The sequence below is a fragment of the Sphaeramia orbicularis genome, unplaced genomic scaffold (genome assembly GCF_902148855.1).
Source record: "Sphaeramia orbicularis unplaced genomic scaffold, fSphaOr1.1, whole genome shotgun sequence".
NCBI lineage: Eukaryota > Metazoa > Chordata > Actinopteri > Kurtiformes > Apogonidae > Sphaeramia > Sphaeramia orbicularis.
In genome coordinates this window covers 240,001-264,923 of record NW_021941589.1, presented here as the reverse complement: position 1 = coordinate 264,923, position 24,923 = coordinate 240,001, and the positions used below count along the sequence as shown (strand labels likewise).

Below are 24,923 nucleotides of genomic sequence, written 5' to 3'. Positions count from 1 at the left end.
ATTTTTGCTTTTCAGGCAAACTCAGTTCAAATATAACTTGGCCATTTGTGACATGAAAATATAGCATTAATTGTGCTGAAATTGGACATTTTTGAGCTGAAAACAGTTCATATGAACAGAACTGAAATCCTGTACATTTGCAGAAGTTGCATTTACCAACACAAAGTTCCTTTGGGGATTCACTTTGATTGATTTCTTATTCACAAAGACAGAAATAAGACCTCTAAGCAAGTTTTAGCCGTAAATAATAATAATAATTGGATGATGTCACTGTTTTCAGCAACGTTCTAGGAAAAAAAAAAAAAACAGATTTGTCCATTATAGAAAGAACAATGAGATTATATGAACAGTTATAAGTTTTTACATTTTGCTTCGTATTTGTTTTTGCATCTTGTGACATATTTATCTACTTATTTTGGTCTGGTGTAACGCTTTTGCATCATTTCGTCAGGTATATATTTATCGATGTTTTGTACTTCCTAAAGACCTATCTGGTAAAATATAAGAAAAATATTGATACTCTTCGTTATTTTTGCAGCAGTACAGCAGAAACAATATGTTATTTATTTTGGGATTGCATCTACGCACATATATTTTGGATTGATTTAAATAATTTTTGTAAACACCAAAATTGACTGTTCATTTAAATTGAACTTTCAACACATTTTATTTGGCCTTTCACAAATTGATAAAATAAATCCAGAAAAAAGATATATTCTCAGCCTTTTGATTATTTTTGCCAAATTTCACATTCATTGCACAAATCTGCACACCAACGTCCAAACATTACTGTTTTTAAAGCCCTTTTTTCCAATTATTTAGACAATCTGAGGAACATCATAAATTCTAAAGCAAATAAAACCAAAAACCTGTCGAATGTATAAGCTTATTTAATTTGTGTAATTTCTATTTATACCTTGAGCATTCTTTTCTTTTTTTTGTAATATTTTTTACTTACATGTGTTTCTGTATATTTGAAATGTAAAATATTTTGTGAATTGTGAAATTTTATATCTTTTTTTTATGTATACTATTATGTATATATGCTGTTCAATTGTTCATTATTCAAAAAAAAAAAAGATAATATTGTAATAAATGGTGATAAATCATTTCAGAAAGGTTAAATAGAGAGAAAAAGTCATTTGGGAACTGACACTCCAGTAGCTCTGGGTCTTTATGGGTTAAATATATAACTTTGTACACGTAATAAACACAAATCTGATGTAATACAAACTGAAAGACATGTGACAGCCCGTAAATAAACGTCCCCTGGTGTTTGTTTACAGGACATCAGCTGTATGTGAATTATTAAAATCAGTGGCATTTACCTTTAATCCACGGGAAACCAAACAAACTTAATGAACACACTAATGATCTGGAGGTGAGAGCAGCAGTAAAGGTTGAGATCACTCGACAACCTGAACACACACCGCTGCTTTAACACCGTCACCTGCCGAGGAGTCACCATGGCAACAGTCATGTAAATACCACACTGTCTCCTATAGCAGCGGCTTCAAACGCACATCTTTCTGTCTCTGTGCGTGCGTCTCTGACAGTAAAAACAATCATCTCTGCTTCCTTCTCTGACTGAAGATCTGACCAATCAGGAGGCGTCAGTGTTGGAACTCACCTGTAAATGAGGAAACTGGAGATCCCAAAGATGATGAGCGCCAAGCCGGAGCCCACGGCAACGATACCCAGAACGGGCAGGTGACCTGGAAACAGAGCAGAAGGGTTTCCACACTCAGACATGTGTCAGAGCCTTCGCCTCATAACATAATCACAGTCATAAACTATATGGACAAAAGTATGTGGACACGTTGAGTTCAGGTGTTTCTTTTCTTTTACTCCCAGTATAAAACTATATGATGATATTTGGACAAAGTCAAGGGAAGGTAAACATCTAGTCAAAAAAATTAAATTACAATAATCTACACCAAACTTATATTTTTGGGTCGGTAATTACTTATTACTTATATTTTCAGGAAAATGTATTTTGTGAAAAAATTTTTTTTGAGTTTTTTGACTGTGAATGTTTGGAAAGTGACACAGTTTTGTGCTGTCATTCTGGGTTCATTTTATAAACTCTCATAAATAAAGTAAATTTATTCCAAATGCATTGATTTTTGACTATTATATTATTGATGTCATATTCTAAACACACAGTTTTTAAAATTAATAAATGCATCAATTTAAGCAAAAAACATTTGAATATAATGTTAATGTTGCAAATATTGTAAAAAAAAAAAAAAAAAAGTATATCCATCCATCCATTTTCTTCCGCTTATCCGGGGCCGGGTCACGGGGGCAACAGTCTAAGCAGGGATGCCCAGATTTCCCTCTCCCCAGACTCCTCCTCCAGCTCTTCCAGGAGGACCCTGAGGTGTTCCCAGGCCAGCCCAGAGACATAGTCTCTCCAGCGTGTCCTAGGTCTTCCCCGATGCCTCCTCCTGGTGGGACATGCCCGGAGCACCTCCCAAGGGACGCGTCCAGGAGGCATCCGAAACAGATGCCCGGTCCACCTCAGCTGGTCCCTCTGGATGTGGAGGAGCAGCGGCTCTACTCTGAGCTCCTCCCTGGTGACTGAGCTCCTCCCCCTATCCCTAAGGGTGCGCCCAGTCACTCTACGGAGGAAACGCATTTCGACACTTGTATCCGGGATCTTGTCCTTTCGGTCATGACCCAAAGCTCATGACCATAGGTGAGGGTAGGAACGTAGATTGACCGGTAAATCGAAAGCTTCGCCTCTCGGCTCAGCTCCTTCTTCACCACGACAGACCGATACAACGACTGCATCACTGTAGACGCTGTCTGTCAATCTGACGCTTCATCCTTCCCTCATTCGTGAACAAGACCCCAAGATACTTAAACTCCTCCACTTGGGGCAAAGACTCCCCACCGACCTGGAGAGGGCAGACCACCTTTTTCCGGTCGAGAACCATGGCCTTGGATTTGGAGGTGCTGATCCTCATCTCACTCGCTTCACACTCAACTGTAAACCACCCCAGTGCATGCTGAAGGTCCAGGCTCAATGAGGCCAACAGGACAACATCATCCGCAAAAAGCAGAGATGAAATTCTGTGGTCCCCAAACCAGACCCCCTATGATATTGATAATTGAAATAAAAATGTTTAATTTGAAATATACTTTCGTTGTCCATAGGTGACGCTGCCATTTGTCTAAACTCTTATTATTTAGGTTTGATCAAATATTTTTTCCTCTAACCAGTTATTGGGTTGTAAAATAGAGGGATTTAATGTTTGGAGAACTTTGGAATTCTTGCAAAAAATAGACATTCATTTTTTGTCCATCTGCGTCCATCTAGTTTTTGATATTTTTCATTTAAAAATATTTGAAACTTAATGTTGCCCTTTGAGTCTGTTTAAGATGGTATTTAGACCTTTACAATCATGTGTCATATTTGTCTGAAACTTGTCTGGTTCAAAAATCATGGATCAAAAAGTAGTGGGTGGTCCATGTGTTACGCCCTAGGCCACACCCATTTGTCATTATTGTTTTGTATCCCAGACCCCTGTTAGAAAAGTAACACCTGAATTCAATGTGTCCACATACTTTTGTCTATATAGTTTATAAACAACACTTCCTTTAAGTTTAATGGGACATTTTCTTCTTTGTCCATACATTGTTCTTCCATACTGATGCCGCAATGACAAATGTGTTGTTTTCCTCCAGTTTTGTCCAAACTGTTTTCCTCAGCCAAGTGGAAAAGCAAACGTAGATGTGCGATATTTGCATGTGTAATGAACGTCTGGAAATATGAGCTCTGGAAATGATCAGTGACAGTTTCATATGGAAGCGTCACGGATGATGAACTGAGATGGAAAAACCGCTGCAATTACAAATGAACTTTGGTATGAGGAGTGGTAACGAGAAGAGGAGCTGTAAATCTGTTTGGGTTTGTCCCAAAACCTGCCATCACTAAATGATTTGTACAGTTTAGAGCCTGGAAGTGGCCTCCTCCGCTGTCAGCACCAAAGACAATGGATGCAGAGGAATTCACAGAACACACTGACGACTAACAGGCTCATAATCTATAGCAGGGGTGTCAAAGTCATGTTAGCTCAAGGGCCGCATACACCCCAATACGATCACAAATAGTGTAAAACAGTACACTGTAAAAAAAACAAAACAAAACAAAACAAAAAACAAACAGTAAAAAAACAGTAATATTCTGGCAGCAGGGGTGCCGAAAAAATACTGTAAAATAACAGAAAATAACCATGTCATAAACATACAGTAATTTTCCATAATTAAAATACAGTTTTTTGCCCTAACTTTGCATGACATTTATATACATGACATATATATATATATATATATATATATATATATATATATATATATATATATATGTATATATATATATATATATATATATTTTTTTTTTTTTTTTAACTTTTTTAATGTTTAATAAAGAATATTTACATGTATTAAAACAATCAAATTACCTATAAATATATATATATATATAAATAATTTTCATTGAGACTCAGTTGTCCAATCCACTGATAAAAGCTGTATTTGGACAGTTTATCAGTGCTTATACATGTTATACATTCACAAAAATACATTTATTCAACATTTTTGTTGTGAAACCTCCTGTAATTACACAAGATATTTGTCAATTAACAAACAAGTCTGGTTGAACTTACAGATAAATACTTCTTTTACTGTTAATTGTCAGTAATTTTATCTTGTTTTATAATTTTTTTTTTACAGTATTAAACTTTAAATTAACAGTTTAATCTCATAAATAGAAAATAAATATTTGTGAAATTATGATAAAAATGTATTTTAACTGTATTTTTCTGTGAAGAAAGAAAAAAATTCTCTTAAAAAATGGAAATTTCACAGTTACAGTTTTTTCATGTTATTTTACATTTGACGTGTAAAATCAGTCTGTTTTTGTAATTTCCTTGATATTTTCCTGTATCTTAAAAATACAGGAAAAATCTGTAAAATAAACAGTGAAAATTTTGTTAAATTATAGATTTTTTTTTTTTACAGTGTACCCATGGAGTTTGATCAATGTCAGCGGATGAACACACTTATTATAACGTGAAAGGAAGCAAAACATGAACTAAATTTAAGTAAAAACAAAAACAAAACAATAAAATAAACAACAACATGAAGGAAAAAAGCCAAATTAATCGATAAAATAAACAAAACATTAATAATAAATCACCAAAATAATAAGTAACACAAACTAAAGAAACTAAACTAAGAAAAAAAGTGTAAATTATTGGATATATAAGAAATATTGATTTTTTTTTTTTTAATTATCTCAAATCCTCATGAACAGGACATCTTACAGCTGTAGACATGATGTGTCCCAATATTTATGTCCATACAGTTTAGAAACATCAATATTTCCCGAAAGTTTAATGGTAGATTTTTCATCCTCAGCGAGATGAGAAGAAAGTAGGTGGTTAGTTGTGGTAGAAAACTGTTATTTACAGTCAGAGCAGGAAAAATATTTTAGAAATTTAGAGGAAGAACATTTAAAATCATAGTCAAGGATTAAAAAAACAAAAAATCAATGTTGACTAATGGATTAGTGATAATTAGGATATGACTGGGGTTGGACACATTCTAACAAACATTTCTGATGAAAGTCAGACGCTGCTTTAAAACTTAAGAGGAGAATGGTTAGTTAATAGAGTGTTTTAATAAATAAATAAACAAATACATAAATTCTGTTTTTCGTTTTTGTTGTGCCAACAATTTATTTCCTGTTACGTTTTATTCTACTTGAATGGAGCAACTGTAACACATTAATTTTCCTCTGGAATTAATAAAGTATTCTGATTCTGATTTACAGTCAGAGTTGGAAAAATATTACACCAGACGCTGCTTAAAGGCTTAATGGGAGAATTTTCTTCCGAAGTGAGATGTGAAGAAAGTAGATGGTAAGTTAATAGAGTGTTTTAATAAATAAATAAATACATCATTTCTATTTTTCTTTTTTGTTGTGCCGAAAATTTCTTTAATGTTACTTTTTATTGTATGTGAATGGAGTCACTGTAACACATTAATTTTTCTCCGGAATTAATAAAGTATTCTGGTTTACAGTCAGAGCATGAATAATATTATAGGAATTTAGAATGTGTAAAATAATAGTCACGAATAGAAAAAAAAACAAACAAATGTTCTTGTCAGTCAGAGTTGGAAAAATATTATACCAGACGCTGCTTAAAGGCTTAATGGGAGAATTTTCTTCCGAAGTGAGATGTGAAGAAAGTAAACGGTTAGTTAATAGAGTGTTTTAATAAATAAATAAATAAATAAATAAATAAATGCTATTTTTCTTTTTGTTGTATTGATAATTTCTTTCCTGTTACTTTTTATTGTACTTGAATGGAGGAACTGTAACACATTAATTTCCCTCTGGGATTAATAAAGTATTCTGATTTACAGTCACAGCACAAATAATATTTTATAAATTTAAAGGTAGAACATGTAAAATCGATGAACTGGCGACTTGTCCAGGGTGTACCCCGCCTTCGCCCCTATGTAGCTGGGATAGGCTCCAAGTGACCCCCGTGACCCTAGTGAGGATAAAGCGGGTTCAGAAAATGAATGAATGAACATGTAAAATCATAGTCGAGAATAGAGTAGAAAAGAACAAAAGCAAAATCAATGTTGAGAGAAATTCAGTCCAAACCATCTCTGAGGTATTTTAGAAGCAAAGATAACAATTTAAACCAAACTAACCAATGTAATAATATTTATCCCATAATATGAAACTATATTCTGACATTAGTCATTATTGTTTTGTATCCCAGAACCCTGTTAGAAAACAAACACCTGAATCCAACGTGCCCACATACTTTTGTCCATATAGTCAATCACAGACCAGTTGCGATGAAGGTAGTGGCATAAACAAAGCATTAACCCTGTGTACCATCATCTGCTGAGCCGTTCTGTCTGACTCCACGTCTAGTCATTAAGGGGATAATAATTAGACTTGACAGCAGGGTGACATGTGAACTACTTGTTTGTGTAATTTCCTCAAACCAGACAACGTATGCGTGGCCTTCTGCTGCTGGTTTCTCGCTTAAGGAAAGGGTTAAATGTCTCGTTTTGACGGATGAAGCGCCCAAAGGTCATACCGTCATTGCAGGAGGGGTCATCTGTGGAGAAGACACACGGTGGGTTATCCAGAGGAGGACCACCGCTGGGCCAGTGGATCTTCTCTGTCTGGGACCAGATCAGCTCTTTGTTGGTTCCGTTGTAATAGGCCACGATCTGCGGACACAGAAGAAAACAAGCATTTACGGTGAGAAAACAGGAGATACGGTTCAGTATTCAGACTGAAGTCACACTGAAACATGAACGCACAGTCACCAAAACACAACGATGGTTTCATTCGACAGTAGTTTGTCTCCCTCTGCGCTCATACAACACTGGTGGGGACTATGTTCAGTGTTCAGTTAAAGGGCTCATATTTATCTAAACCCACTTTTATTCGTCTGTGGTTCATTTATTTGTGTATAAGGATGTAATGATGACCGGTGTAACGATAAACCGCAGTAAATGTCTTAAGAGAAGTAATATTCTTCCTGTTCTTAAATGTTTTATGCATTTGTAGATCCACTGTGATCTGTACGTTATAATGTAACATGTATAATGAGTGTAAATGATAAACTGAGGTGGAATATTATTACTATTGCGCACATTTTCTTTAGAAATTTCAGGTTGTTTGTGTTATTCACATTTTTAAGGAAACTTTGTAGATGTAAACATTTTCATAATGTAATTTTACTTTTTTCACTGGTCCGACCCAATTGAGATCATATCTAAAACAAGAAAAGCACTCGGACAGATCCGCCACGACAGATCTGCCCCCCCCCCCCCCCCCCCCCCGATCACCACCAAAATTTAATCATTTCTTCCTTGTGCCAGTATCAAAACTTCCTGAGATTTTCATCCAAATCTGTCCATAACTTTTTGAGTTATCCTGCTAACAAACAAACACGCAAACACACAAAGCAAAGCGATCACGACACCTCCTGGCAGAGGTAATAATGAGTTTGACCCCCCTGAACTACAGTGTGTGTGTTCATGGTAATGATGGAACATGTGCTTCACCGATGGGGTTTTAATTACTAATATTCACTGAAGAGCGTTAAAGAAGAGTAGGTATGAGGACAGATTGGAAGACTTGGCAGAACAGAAGAACCCCCCATTAATCTAATTTAAAGTAGGCATGCAATACGATTAGCCTGTAAGCTGTGGAATCGCTCTGACATGGATTATCACCTCATTTTCAGCGTTACATAAATGGATCCAAAGGTAGAAATGCTGTGAAACTCCTTTAGAAAGAACACAACTGACTGAATCAGGGTTAATATTTGATTTTTTTTTTTTTTTTTAAGACGCAGCTGCCAGTTAATGGAGACTTTGCAGCCAATTTGCCATTTGGGAAGAAGACATGAACAATTTTTCTGACTCGTCTGCTCATAATTGTGAAAAAAGGCTCAAACTGCCTAAATGAGCTCTCACTGGACTCTGTCAATCACAACAGTTGGCGAGAACAGGAAGCCAGTGTGGTATTGGAGACGTTTGTTGGACTTTTACTCCACTGAGTCCCAGTTAAGGAGCAGCTGTTTGATGAGCAGAACATGGCACGCAGAGTTTTACAGACGATTTATTTACTGTGGAAACGGCTGGAGTCGAAGCTGCCGGTCGATGCGGATCTGTGCAAAGTACACGCTTTTCGATCTGAGGGATGTTGGTTTTTCAGCCTCTGGAGTTTTTACTTTCCCTGACAACTGTTTCCTTGTACTCCTGCATTCTAACAAACATATCTGTACATAATATACCTGGTTTGCTTTTTCATTTCAACACACTGAGGGAAATAATTGATGTTTATGATGCCTCATTGTACACGTTCCCAAAGTCAAGGCTGATTCCATTCAAAATAGACAGAACAGCACATGAAAATATGATGCCATGGTGTATGGACATGATTACCTCCACCAAGAGGTACTGGGATCACTTTGCTTTGTGTGTTTGTTTGCATGTTTGTTTGTTTTTTAGCAACTTTACGGGAAAACTCTTCCACCCATCTTTCCCAAATCTTCCCCACAGATAGGCCTAGGCCCTGGGACCAACCCATTACATTTTGGGCCTAGTAGGCCATAGTTCAAGGTCACAGCAAGGTCACAACATCTACAATTTTCCTATCTGTCATCATTGAGCAATTTTCCAAAATTCATAAAAAATTCAAAACGACTCCGATTAGCCTCCAATTTGATCCACCTGTAGCTTAGAACAATATCTTGTATCTGGCACAAAATTGTCCACATCCACTGTGGAATGTGGACTCTGTGGACATTTACATTTAACATTGAAAATCCCATTCACCACACATTTAAAATTATAACTCAACAAATGTTGATTGGAATTGAATATAATTGGACATACACATGACTGGTACCAAGCTTCAACTTTTTCTGCTGTATGGAGCAACCTGGAAACTGTTGAATTTAAAAAGAAATAGTCGATCCACACATGCACACCGTTCGGGGTGCTTGGCGGAGGTTTGCGTTCTCTGAACACTTGTATATATATGATGTTGAGATTCAGATTCAGAAAACTTTATTTATGCCATATGGGCAATTCATTTGCAGTTTACCACAGACATCAGCCTCATCCAAAGTGCAATGTGACAAACTTAATTAAATCAGTGCACAAATACAGGATCATTGAAAGCAACTACGCATAAATGCATTTAAATAATCAACAATAAATAATCAATAAATACCAATTCAGACTAAAAGACTAAAAGACCCTATTGGTTCTGCTAACATTTTATATATATATATATATATATATATATATATATATATATATATATATATATATATATATATATATATATATATATATATATATATACATTGTATAAAATGACTAAAAGGGCCTCTGTAAAATGGTGTATATATGGCCATGGTGTATGAATATAATAAAATTACAAAAACTAAAAATAAGATAAGAAATACAATAAAAAACTTACAATTTGACAAAGTAACATAAGAATAGATCTGAGGAGAATAAAAAAACAAAACTGGAAAAGATACAAATACATGCAGATTTACAGTATTAACAGTATGTGATGGGGCAGCTGTGGCTTTTGACCGCCAGTTCGATTCCCCGGACTGGCAGAAAAAGTTGTTGGCTGATGTACCCTTGAGCAAGGCACTTAATCCACCCATTAGTTCCCCGGGCACTTGTTATGGCAAGCCTGCTGCTCCTAGTCTGCAGTGTGTGGTGTGTTCCTACATGTTCTAGTGATGAGTTAAAAGCACAAGTTCAGTTTCAGTGTGTGGTGCATGGACTGTATACTGACAAAGAATCTGAATGTGACAGTATGTGCATCTATGAACGGTATTAACAGTATGTATTACCTATGTAACCGTATGTATATGTTTATGTTTATGTTTATGTTTACGCATTTGGCAGACGCTTTTTTCCAAAGCGACTTACAGGGGAAAACCAATTAAATCACTCAATCAATCAAATTTTATTTATATAGCGCCAGATCACAAGAAAGTTATCTCTTGACATTTTATATATAGAGTTGGTCAAAACCAGACTCTAAGTCAATTTACAGAAACCCAACAGAATCCTCCAGGAGCAAACACTTGTGACTGGTGACAGTGGCGAGGAAAAACTTCCCTTTAACAGCAGAAACCTCGAGCAGACCCAGACTCCTGGAGGATGGCCGTCTGCCTTGACCAGTTGGGGTTAAAGAGAGAGAGTAGAGAAGGGGAAAAAGAGAGAGCGATAGAGATAGGGACTGGGGGAGAGGGGGAGAAGGGGGGAGTAGGGGGAGACACATGGAGGCGGTTGAGGATAAGTGAGTGGTGATGATGAGGGCAGGGAAGAGGCCGGACCACCGCAGCAGGTCCAGAGATAATCGTGAAAGAATCTGTGGTTGTCCTGGGAAAAACCTTATTAGAATATTTAAAATGGAATGTTTGAAAGTGCTAGGACAGGAGGTGAGTGCTAGGACAGGAGGTATATCTATGAACCAAGTCTATATAAAGTAATGCATTTATATTATATGATAAATATTGAAGAAATATTGCATTGTTATTGCAGAACAGATGATTACTGCATGACTCACTGCACATAATTCACATTAGTAGGATTACTGAACATTATTGGAAGTGAATTTGAGGATACATTGAGCAAAGTGGTTGAACATTTTATGTTTGATATTCTCTGTATTTAAGAGGTGAAAACATAGTGTGTGTCGACCGCTGGTGACATTTAATTAGCTACAAATTACTTTTCTTCAGCCCTGAGTCTGCTGAAAGCTCTGCTTCAATAATGATGATCTGATGGAATAAAATCACAGCCTGTGCTGCTTCTTTTCCAAGGGTTTTATTGAAAATAATCCCTCATGTGCATCTAAAATGTCTAAAAAAGTGCATAGAAAACAGTCATATAGATTATATTTGTTTCATAAAAGCCACAGTCATCCTTGAGACCATTGTGTATAAACTGAAAATAAAGACTTTATCGATGTTTCAAAGACGTCAGTATAATACGGAGCAGTAAGTCTTGTGTAAAATCTGATTGGACTTGATTAATGATGAGATTTTGTAACTAAAACTAAAACCCGGTTGTTCTCTGTGTGATTGTTTGCATGTATTTTTACCACGTATCTGTGCAGCATCTGTTGCCCTGCTGTGAAACTTGACTCCTAACTACCCGGAGGAGTCTGTATTTTTTCCTGCCCTGCCGCGTCCTCTCTGCTAAAACCTCGAAGGCCGCCACCCTGCAGAGGGTCATCAAAACAATGCAGAATGTGATGGGTGAGGGGGCAAGGGGGCGCCAAACGCTGGGTCGAAAATAGCTGCAGAATTTCACTTCCCAGCCTGTATTTATACTGAAATGCATCGACTAAAACCTCCTCCAACCGCTCGCTCATTCTGGTTTTCACTGTGAAAACCTCCAAGTCAACCATCAGGCTTCAGGTTTCTGTTCGTTAATCGATGTATTGACGTTTAAAAAGACATGTTTTATCTCTGATCACATGTAGAAAGGGTTTAGAGCTATTGTAACCCATCGAATCTGCCTAAAATATAATAATAAAACAGGGTTATTCAAAAAGAATGAACCGATTTCATGATGCACTGCATCAGTTCTCAAGTATCATCATGGAATGAGTCAGTGACCGTTTGAAAGAGGAGTTTTCTGAGTTTTGAACGGCTAACCTCAATGACCTTAAACATCGATCTGTTCTATTCTATTCTATTCTATTCTATTCTATTCTATTATGTTCTATTCTATTCTATTCTATTATGTTCTATTCTGTTCTGTTCTATTATTTCTATTATCCTCTATTCTACTATTTCTATTACATTCTATTCTATTCTATTATGTTCTATTCTGTTTTGCCTATTCTATTCTATTCTATTCTATTCTATTCTATTCTATTCTATTCTATTCTATTCTATTCTGTTCTATTCTGTTCTGTTCTGTTCTGTTCTATTCTCGAACCCTTGAACCACATATGTTCTATAGATGCAAAGTGGAGTTCCTCATGTTTTCAGTGACATTCTGTGTCTCTTCTTTGTTCATGTTTAGACATTTAACATTGTGCAAAACTGATTCATCAGAATTTCCTACTTTGAGCCAACGAATGGATCTAATTTGCTCGAGAAATGCAGCAAATTAGAGCAGACAGTAATTTATTTACAAGTCTAAAACATCTATATTCAATTTTCTAAACAAGAGAAAAAATAAATAAATACAGTATCAGTTTTGACACTATTATTATTATTATTATTTTTGGGGACAATAGCAACTGTAAATGAAGTGGATGAAATCAATTTAGTACTGAATCAGATGATGTTTGACAGTTGATTCTGACCAACACTATAGAAATATTTTAGAAAACTGAATAAATAATACAGGTGAGGCACCACAAAAACTCTTCAGAGGGTTAAAAGCTTCAGTATTCCAAAAAACAAACAAACAAACAAACCATGCAGAACCAGCTCTGAGGCTAATATTTGCAGACACACATTCGCTGAGTTTCTGATACATTTGGTTGGAAATCTGCAGAATGTGTTCACAAAGTCAACTTCAAATGGGATTAAAAAGAGCAATTAAAGTAAGAGTCACAGAAATGGGTCAAAATACCAGGTCATAAGACTTCAGAGAGAAAAGGGACACAGTTTAGAACCAGACTCTGGAAAGTAAAGGGTCCAGTGGTTCTGGTCCGATTCTGATGATGCCTTCAATGAACCCGTTAACTACACGGACCGTCCACCATGCACCGAAGTCAAACCCAGAGGACAAATGAGTCCAGGAAGTCCCCGGAGGCACCCTCTGAGGACCTCTGTGAAACTGTAACTGAAGTCAAATGGAACTAACCCAGTTCTGCTCCTGGCCTCGCTGCTGCAGCCGCTCACAGGAGTGTTTGCAGAGCGAAACATGCACAAATATTTTCATCAGACTCAGAGGGAAATTTGAGGTTTTATGCATCTTATCATTAAAGAAGTCAAGACCCCGGAACATCTCCCAGATAGTCAAATCCACCAAGCCAAAGTCAAACAAACCTCTGCGGCTCCAACTACACATGATTAATTATGCTGAAAACAATTTGAAGAATATTCAAAGTAATGAGAGACACATGAAGTGAAAGAGTCTGGACTGTGTTCACGATTCTGTCTGTGTTCATGAAACTTTACATCAGGGGTGTCAAACACACGGCCCGTGGGCTAAAACAAGCCCACCGAAGGTTCCAATCCAGCCCATGGGATGAATTTACAAAGTGCAAAAATTACAGACATTAACAGTCAAAGGTGTTCAGGGGCCGCATGCAGCTCAATGCAATACCAAGGAAAATCTATATCAGAATACTGGAAGGTCTCAGAGTGTGTGTGTGTGTGTAGGTGTGTGTGTGTGTGTGTGTGTGTATCTGCGTGGTTCTGAGTAAGGGGGAGGGACAGGAAGACAGTAGACAGGAAGCACAGTTCCACGCTGCATGACGGGAAAAGACATTAAAAACAGGAACAACGTGTTTTTGGCCAAGGAACAGACTAGCGAAAATGGCAAGTTGATAGGACCAATATTTTGGGAGATATTAGTCATTTTGTAATATAATATCCTTACAATCACGTTGCTATGTCCATGACGTTTGACGGGAAGTGCAGTACCACACTGCATGATGGGAACTGAAGTTCAAAACAGGAACAATGCATTTACAAACTTCAGTCCCTAGATATCGGTATTAATATATTAATTGTCGTTTAAATTTTAAAAAATGATTTACCAAACAATTTTTATGTTAGTACTTCTAAAATATAGACTAACATCTTTTCCCAAAAGTCAGTTCTCCCCAGCATTAAAACTACCACATCTAGAACCCGTGGTTCCCCTCGGGTCAATGTGAGAGTATCCTAATAGTATAATAACCTATAAATAATGGCAACTCCAAATTTTCATCTTGGTTTAAGGTGAAAAAAGGTAAATTACACTATTAAAATATTTACATTTACAAACTATCCTTTCACAATAAAATATAAACAACCTGAAATTTCTTAAGAAACAGAAGTGCCATTTTATAAATATTCTGCCTGTTTCTACATATTTGGTACATTTGTGGATCCACTGTCCAATCCAGTCCATGGGATGAATTTGCAAAGTGCAAAAATTACACTGAAAATATTTACAGTCACTGGTGTTGAACTGGTTTTAGTTCAGGCTCCACATTCAGAGCAATAACCTGAAAAAACTGAAATGTCTTAAGAAAAATAAGTGCAATTTTAACACTATTATGCCTCAACTTATCACTTATACATGTGCATTACGGATCAGATCTACAAACACACAAAACATTTAATAACAGGCTGAATATTGTTAAAGTTGCACCTAATTTTCTTTAAGACATTTCAGGTTGTTCACATTTGTTCAGGTTATTCACATTTTATTGTTGAAGGATAGTTTGTAAATGTAAATTCATTCATTCATTCATTATCTGAACCCGCTTTATCCTCACTCAGGTCACGGGGGTCGCTGGAGCCTATCCCAGCTACTTATGGGCGAAGGCAGGGTACACCCTGGACATGTCGCCAGTTCATCACAGGGCTATAAATGTAAATATTTTCATAATTACCTCCGCCAAGGAGGTTATGTTTTTGCCGGCGTTGGTCTGTCTGTCTGTCTGTCCGTGTGCAAGATAACTCAAGAAGTTATGGACGGATTTCGATGAAAATTTGAGGAAATATTGATTGATATTGATACTAGCACAAGGAACAAATGATGAAATTTTGGTGGTGATGGGGGGGGGGGGGGGGGGGGGGGCACTGATCTGCCTTGGCGGAGGTCTGCGCTCTTCGAGTGCTTTTCTAATTTAATGTTATTTTTTGCACTAAGAAAAGAGAAACATTTGGAGTTATCATTATTTATAGGTTATTATTACCTTCACCAAGGAGGTTATGTTTTCATTGAGGTTTGTTTGTTTGTTTGTTTGTTTGTTTGTTTGTTTGTTTGTCTGTTAGCAAAATAACTCAAAGTCATGGACGGATTTTGATGAAATTTTTAGGAAATGTTGATACTGACACAAGGAACAAATTATTAAATTTTGGTGGTGATTGGGGGACGGACGGACTGATCTGCCTTAGCGGAGGTCTGAGCTCTCCGAGTGCTTTTCTAGTTGTACTTCAGATCATCTTGGTCTGAATGTGGAACCTGAACTAAAACTAGCTCAACATCCTTGACTGTTAACATCTTCAGTGTTATTTTTGCACTCATGGACCAGATTGGAACCTCTGGTGGGCTGGTTTTGGGCCACGGGCCACGTGTTTGCCACCCCTGCTTTGAAGTGTCTCCATATGAATGAACTGAGCAGTAAAAGTGAGCCTTACCCCGTACTCTCCTGTCTCCTGGTTGGTCATCGCCCACAGGTTCACGTCTATATCTCTGGCATTTTTGTGGTCGGTGGTAACGAGACCCGTCACTCCTGAAAACAGACAACATCTACGTTACAGCTCTGACTCACACTGTTTTAACGAGGCACACATTCAGCATTTTTAGCCTGTGGATGATTCAGCGTGCACCAAGAACGTCCTATCAGCACAGTGGTTAAATCCACTCTTGTGTTATTAACATAAATTAGCAGTGTGACCTCGTTCTTTTCACTGTCGACAACTGTGGGAGTGAAACATATGACGCTGCCAGACACTGAATGAAGTCCCAGAGTCCTGCAGGAGATTTCAGGCCATCATTCAATACAAACCGGACGTCATGCATAGAATATTTCGTACTTTTATCCAAAATCCGTCTTGGTTTTTGGTGGATTTTCAGATAGTTTCAGTAAACTCTCAATACTGCACAGATTAATTGTTCACGACGTGTGTGTTTGTGAGTTTTGGTTCATTAGCATAAACAGCATCTCTACTTTTGTTTTTAATTCACAAAAACGAGCAGAAGGAACGTCTTCATACTGAGGCGGCACAGTTGGGCACTGTCAAATCTGAGGAAAAAACACCAAAAGCCACAAGGAGTAATGAATATACAAACAGCAAGACTGAGAAGAGAAGATGAATTCATTAAACTTAAGTCACTGATAAACACATTTTATGATTATAAATGATATAATTTTTTCGGGCCTGTGTTTTGTTACTGGCCTTTTTCATTTTTTTGTTGATGTTGATCATTGCTAGTTTAGTACTAACAAATGTCACAGCTGTTTATGTACATGTCCCTTTTTGTCTGATCTAAAATGCAGAACCCTAAAATATGTAAACTGACTTCACACTACCTTCCATTTTATCCTCCTGTTAGAATTCACATTGCGCTTTTTTTTTTTTTTTTTTTTTTTTTTAAGCAAAATATGGATTAAGACAATATTGTCCATTTTAGAATCAGAAAAGGTGTCAACAAATCAGTGATTGTGTTGTATGGAAAAGATCACCCCCTACTTGTACATAGTTATTTGGTCATCTGACATAAAACAAAAATATTATTCTGGCATTTAGAGCAGACAACAGATGTATGATATATACATATGAGGTACGAATGTCTGATACTGAATATCAATAAAACATAAATCATAAAAAAAAAAAAAAAAAAAAAAGGAGTCAAAAGTTTAAGTATAGTTTTGGTTCAACTTGAAAATTTTCATTATTTTCTGCTTTATTTTCCAGTTCAAAACAATAGTTAGACAATTTACCCCCCCCCCCCCAAAAAAAACAACAACAACAACAACAACAACAACAAACAAACAAACTGTCAAATGTAATAAGATTCATTATGTTGATAAAGTGGTAAAGTGATTAAAATAATCCCTTTCTAAATTTTCAGAGTAATAACTTAATTTGTGATCTGTTTCCATCACAACTACTTCTAAAATTCACCAAAAAGTAGCAGATAATTTAATTTTCTTTGTCACTTTCTGAAAATTCTGCTAAAATTTTGATATAAAGATAAGATAAGATAAGATCTACATCTATAGCTCCATCTCTATTAATTGATCTGTACATATATACATAATATTTACATGATTTGAGTCATTGTTCAGCAAATATGGAAATATTTCTCCTTGATTAATTAACTGTTCTTTGATCAAAACCAGCAGTTTTGACCTGTTACCTTTAGTAAATTAGCAAAAATATAGAAATCTGCAACCAAACAATGAGTTTAAAAGAGATGGAGATTAACGGGAAGTTTCTGCTTCTTCAATGATTATGTTTTTGCAGGATGAAAATAGCACGAAAACCAACTACATCAGACTGATCGGTCATAATGTCAGACTGAAGGGGTTATTATTAATCCAATACTGTTCTTAAATTCCATCTAAATGCCTGCTTCATGTTTCACACATATAAATGATTCGCTGTACAAACTCTGCTGTGTTATATTTATTTCTAAACCATGTAACCACCGGAAAAATGAGCGGAGTTCACATTGAATATCATAATTTGTCATAATTACTGTAAACACAACCCCACCTGCATCAGCGGTTTGTATCTGGCTCTGCAGCCATTGGCTCGTCTGCTGCAGATACTGTATGAACCAGCTAAAATGACTGACTTCCCCACACCCTCTGATCTATATTCCACCTTTGCACTTTACATTGCAGCACCTATGTGGACCAGAATAGCATGTATGCTCGGAAACACCCACACAGTCCATGCACACAAGACCTCCGACTTTGCACATATCGTAGCAATTGAAATAGTCCAATTACCTCCATGTAACATGTCTGAAAACAGCTCACTGGCACCAATTACACAGAGCCATTTTCCTCGTTCATTTATCCTTTATTTAGCCCAGAGATTCCAGATCTGCAGGGCATGCACTCTGCAGGAAAAAACAGGTTTAGAAACTAAGCCCGGTAGTGAAAGTGAAACATAGAAAGCAAAGAATAACTTACTGCCGGGCAATATTCAAGAAATGTTTTGTGAAAGAGAGGGAGGCAATGATTTAAGGGGAGAGTTAAATTTAACCCTTTCATGCATAGTGGTCACTACAGTGGACAGCTGTTCTCTTGTATATTCATGGATTTTGTTGTTTTAGTTCCATATCAGTGAACACAGTGGACGCTCACACTGCAAAAATGTAAATCTGACCAACTGTATTTTTCTCATCTCTAATTCAAATATCTCATCACACTTAAAATAAGACATAATCACCTAAAGAGGAACTTTTCAGTGAGATATAAGAACTTATTTTTAGACAATAGATCTGCAAAATCTTATTTCAAGAAATCTTACCAAGATCATTTTCACTTGTTCCATTGGCAGATTTTTTTTGCTTGAAAAAAATGTTACTCTTTCGGTGATTATGTCTTATTTTAAGTGTGATGAGATATTCTGACTAGAAATGAGAAAAATACACTTGGTCACATTTAGATTTTTGCAGTGCATGCACCATCCCATACACTGCAATTCATACTGTTCCTGTAACTTTGCTGTTCTTTCTAAACCTGATCTGCACTAATATGTTTAAGTGTAAATCAGTTGCTTGTTATTGTTATTAAACTGTAAGTAACAGTTTTGGGGTTTTTTTGCATATCATTTCAATGATGTGAGTAATGACTAGTTTTTGTGTATGTTAAAATGTGAGAAAACATCAGATTAGCTGCATTAAAAATGTTTTCATTTCATAGTTTTCACATAGTTTATCAATAAACACATTTTTTTGCTTCAAAAATTAAATGCATGCTGTCCAGCTGAGTGGACATTTATGCCACTCCTTGAAAAATGGGTTCATAAAAACGATTTCAATCGCATTGTTTTTTTAATGCCTCGAGGAATAAAAACACTCAGGAAAAGGAAAAGAAATCTTGATTAAGGCTCTTATAATTCAAGCATGAAAAGGTTAAAGAGTCATAAAGTGCGCACTATGTTATAAAGTTTCTGTATCACCATCTGTGGAGTAAAACTGTGTGTGGAGATAAAACAAATATCCAACATAATTCAGTTTTAAAAAAGATATAAAGAATTGATTCTTGTGAGGTACAGTAGTTAATAATGACAATAAGAGCTTTTGTTTGTGTATGGATAATGCTGATTTGATAAATATGCTGTAATTCAGTGTTTTTCAACCTTGGGGTCGGAACCCCATGTGGGGTCGCCTGGAATTCATATGGGGTCACCTGAAATTTCTAGTAATTCTAGTCTAGTAATCTAGTAATAAAAAAAATGCAAATAAATTACTAATAAAAATTTTTTTTTAATGATTTAATATATATTTCATTATAATTAAAACACCACACATTTTTGCTAATAAAAATCCAGTTCAAATAAAATGCAGGATATAAAATCTGAGAGGGCGTATCTTCATTGGCCCGATCATGTGATCGCATTCGTTACAACGCTTCAACCTGCCCAGACACAGTCGAAACCAGACCAAACAGAGAATGGAAAGATTTCTTCACCCATCTGGCCTTGCTAAGACATCCCCAAGAAAAAAATGTCTCCATTTTGAATGTCTGGGGTTGTCAGAAATTTGTCATGTTAAAATGGGGTCACGAGCCAAAAAAGGTTGAGAACCACTGCTGTAATTACTGAAGAAAATTATTGAATTGTTGAGTCTGTTTGTGTGACTGTACTGCCATGATGATATTGTTGTGTATAATTCAAATACTGCATTATGTATTAGTTGTGGCTGAATGCTAAAATTAGGAAAAATTATTGTTTGATTCTTATATTAAGTTAGTGATAAAGGTGTAAAAGCACTTGAGGGGTTGAATTAAATAAGTTTTTACTTCTTCCTACTCTTTTTCGACCATATGCAAAATTCAGACTTGCACATACTTGAAGATAGATTTTGTTCATTTAAATGTTATGTTGTTTTTGTCTAATTTTGCTTTGTTTTGTTTTATTTCTTTAAATGTTCTAAATAAATAAATAAATAAATAATACATTTTCTATTGCTGCCCCAACCCTCTGGAATTCTCTCCAACCTACCATCTGACACTGCTCTTACCTCAACATCTACAAATCCCTTTTAAAAACTCACTTATTTAAGATTGCTTTTAATGTTTAACTGTTTCATATTTATATACCTGCCTTCTGCACCTGCTTTTAACTGTTTTTAATGTGTTTAGTTTCTGTTTTTTTATCTGCTGTATGTAAAGTGTCTTTGAGTTCCATGAAAAGCGCTATACAAATAAAATGTATTATTAAAATCTATTAAATAAAAATAAATTAAAAATCTATACCGGTGCTATCCATGGCTCATAACCTACAACACATTTATGTAAAAGCAGCAACACGTTTCTTTCATAGCAGTTTGTAAAATACTGGGGTTTTTTGCAGCTCATTCTATACCAACGGTGCATAAAAACAGAATCTGCAGAACTCTGACTTCGCCCTGGGAACATTCAGAGGAATTCAAGGAGGCGATCTAGAGCTGTAGTCACTGATGTGATGAGGTTAAGAGGCTGGAGATGGAAGTAATGCCTTAACATGTCTATGGTTAAGAGAGGACCGACCTACAGGTTCATTCAGATTCAGGGAGTTAGTGCTGGTCACAAAGTAGACTGCAGAACCATACGGAGAGTCCAGTCAGGACGAAGCTCCACGCATTTAACTCACACTGCCATAATCTAATAAAGATTAAAAAAAAAAACACAAGTATTGCAAAATTCTCCCTCTGGACTCTGAATAAAAATGATAAAACACCAGGTGTAGTCTTAGTGTACACATATAAAGCCAATTTTTCATCAGTTTCCATCTGACTACTGACTCTTTAAGTGTAGGCTATAAAATACAAAATAATAAATCATATAATTGGTGTTGTTAATGGTGCATTTACAAGGCTTTTGCTTCAGTAAAAACAACAAAATGCAACTTTGTTAAAACATCCATCATAATGTCATATTTTCACAAATATCGTTAGCCTCATTAGCATAATTGCCAAAGTCATATTTTTTTCGCCAAATTGTGATATCTGCATAAAATGAAGCAGCAGTGTTAGGAGAGTAAAGTCACGCAGATATCACAATTTGGCCAAAAATATGACTTAGGTAATTATGCTAATGAGGTTAACGATATTCTACATCAGTGGTTCTCGACCTATTTTGAATAAACGCAATGTTGTGTAGATTTGTTGTTGGTATTATTTGGGCGGTCATTGTTTATGATATTCTGTTCATGCTTTCTTTTCTTATATTCCTCATGTAATAGATCTAATTTATTTGATTTTATTTTATTGTAATTTTGTTTGTTTGTGGGGTTTTTTTTTCCTTTCTCTTCTGCCCAGTTTACTCACTTCTCACGTTCTAGTTATTGTTACCATTATAATTATCACCATGGTTGTTATTGTTTGTATTGTTGATATTTTCTTGTGAGGGTCTTCGCCACCTTCTTCTTCCTTGTCTCTCTCCCACCCCCCCAGACTACCATTCTGCTGTCATGATGCTGGACGACACAAGTTTAAAGAAAAAAAAACAAAAAAAAAAACTGAACAAACACCCCTTTATGCTATTATGAGCCTCCTGCTGTGGGGATGGGGGGTTGGAGTCGGTCTGAGGGAGTTTATATATGTATGTATGTTGCATAGGCCCTCGCGACCAGGGGGGTGACATGCGATGTACATTTATAACTACTGCTGGACAATGATTAAAAATTTTTAATTGCAATTAATTGCATGGACTTCTGTGATTAATCACGATTAATTGCATAGTTATATGGGGGGGGTAGGGTGGGGGGTTGCCGGCATCAACAGTGTGTATTGCCTTTAAGTGATATTTCAGACTCAAAATACTCCGGTGATAAAAATAATTCCACATTGCAGTGCTTCCAAACAACGGTGTCCTTCTCATCCCCACCATCTGAAGACATTTAAAATGAAAACATCCATGGAAAGGACAGCTACTTTTCTCCATGTTCATGTCCCCACCAGTTTATTTCCGGTTGTGAGTGACTGACAGGAGTCTTAAGCCCTCTAATAAGTACTAATACTAATAAGCCCAATAATATGTGATGTTCAGTTGTTCAAAGCAAGCAAAGGGGGCCCTCTAGTGGTCGGAATAAATTGCACTAACGTGTTTTGTCCTTTCGGTGTTACCGTAGCCAGTTCGGACATAAGAAGGAACTAACAGACACGCTTCTTTCACTCTGTTTGTATAGCCCTAAAAACGTTTGCCTGTGAGTATTTTATGTTCAGTTGTAAAAATGAATAGTATAAAATATCTCTGATGTGAACCTTTGTTGCTGGATAAAAAGACGTTGCAAATCTTAAATTTATCTGTAAATGCTAATTGTTGGCGTGTCTATGGATTTTCCCATTCAAGTTAGCATAGAGCTAGCGGTCTTTTTCACATTCATTTAAATGCATAATGCCATGTAAATGTACTAAGGCAGTGAACAGAACTCAGACATATTTTGTTTGTATGTTGCAGTTTTACAGTGAGTCTCAAGTAAAAGATTTGGACAGAAGTTTTTGGTGTCCGGCTTTTCTTGGGAAACCTGTTGTCTATCTGCCGAGCTAATCGCTACACGCACACAAGCAGAGCAGAAGCAGAAGAATAGGAGTTATAAAAAAACGGCATTAACAGGAGATTTAAAAAAAATTGTCGCCATTATTTAATGAATGCGTTAACATGGTAATAATGCGTTAACTTGCCCAGCCCTAGTTATAACCAAAGACGGGGGGAGACATAGCTCAACAAGTGCCACGACGTACCTTATTGCAGAGGAGCGGGGAGGCACGGAAATTCGCCATTGACATAACATGCTGCTTGATATTGATACTTATACAGGCTAACGCCCCCCCATTTCAGTCTCAAGGCCCCCCTCTTGGTACCACCCCCCTTGAGAAACACTGCTCTACATGCATCTCAAAGCTTTCCTTGTTTTTCTCATCATCTGAATAAGTGAATATCTAGTTATAACATAGAAGTACGCATAAAATAAGATATTATTGTAATTAATTGATTATCATGATAAGAAGATATTATCACCCTTATTGATCATTGTCTTTGTAGTAAAAAATTTAAAGTGCATATAAATATTACAGTTTATATTAAAAACAGCTGATTATGCAAATCTGATTGTGTGTGAGGTGACCAGAAACGTGAATGTGAATGGTTTGTATGGGTGTTTTGTGTTATTGTAAAAATATACAGAAAAAAGTGTGTTAACAAAGCAAAGAAAGAGGATTTACTTTAATTAGGAGTTTGTAAAAAGGGATGGGAGTCAATAAGTTGTACTTCTTCTCACTCCTTTTCAAGTGCAGAAAACATTTTTTGACGATGTTACATGGTTCTTTGTTATCTGATGATTCTATGTGCTCCAAATAAAACGTAACTAACTACCTAAATTGTTGTGAGCGACCAGCCTTCCACACTGTAAAAAAAAATCTGTAATTTAACAGAATTTTCACTGTTTATTTTACAGATTTTTCCTGTATTTTTAAGATACAGGAAAATATCAATGAAATGACAAAAATAGACTGTGATTTTACATGTCAAATGTAAAATAACAGAAAAAAACTGTAACTGTGAATAACTAAAAAATTTAGATGTTTTAAAAGAATTTTTTTTCTTTTATCACAGAAAAATACAGCTACAATACATTTGCAAATGTATCATAATTTCACAAATATTTATTTTCTATTTATGAGATTAAACTATTAATTTAAAGTTTAGTACTGTAAAAAAAATAAATAAATAAAATGACATAAAATTATTGACAATTAACCGTAAAAGAAGTATTTGTTCTGTCAGTTTAACCAGACTTGTTTGTTAACTGACAAACATCTTGTGTAATTACGGGAGTTTTCACAACAAAAATGTTGAATAAATGTATTTTTGTGAATGTATAGCATGCATAAGCACTGATAAACTGTCCAAATACAGTTTTTATCAGTGTATTGTACAACTTAGTCTCATTGAAAATTATATATATATATATATATATATATATATATATATATATATATATATACATGTGTGTGTGTGTGTGTGTGTGTGTGTGTGTATATATTTATTTATTTATTTATAGGTAATTTGATTGTTTTAATACATAAAAATATTCTTTATTAAACATTAAAAAGTAAAAAAAAATATGCAAAATGTCATGTAAAGTTGGGGCAAAAAAACTGCATTTTAATTATGGAAAATTACTGTATTTTTATGAGATGGTTATTTTCCGTTATTTTACACCATTTTTCGGCACCCTCGCTGCCGGAATATTACCGTTTTTGTTTTGTTTTTTGTTTTTTTTACAGTGCATCAGCCAATCAGTCCTTTCAACAGATGCAGCAGATTCCCATTGTTGTGCCTTTTCAATATGGTGTGTTATTTCAGCCAGTGAATTAAACAAGGAACCCAGCAAGCAGCCACAACAAGCATCTGATGCCATCAAACATGCTGTGGAGTAATTGCTTAATACCAGTCTAATTATTGTGTTGACAGGGCGTATTTT

The 24,923-nt window shown here is 35.8% G+C and overlaps 1 pseudogene; it reads right to left on the bottom strand.

Annotated features, from left to right (window-relative positions):
* LOC115416305 (atrial natriuretic peptide receptor 2-like) overlaps positions 1 to 24,923 on the bottom strand; it is a 120,692-nt pseudogene that overhangs the window by 50,312 nt on the left and 45,457 nt on the right.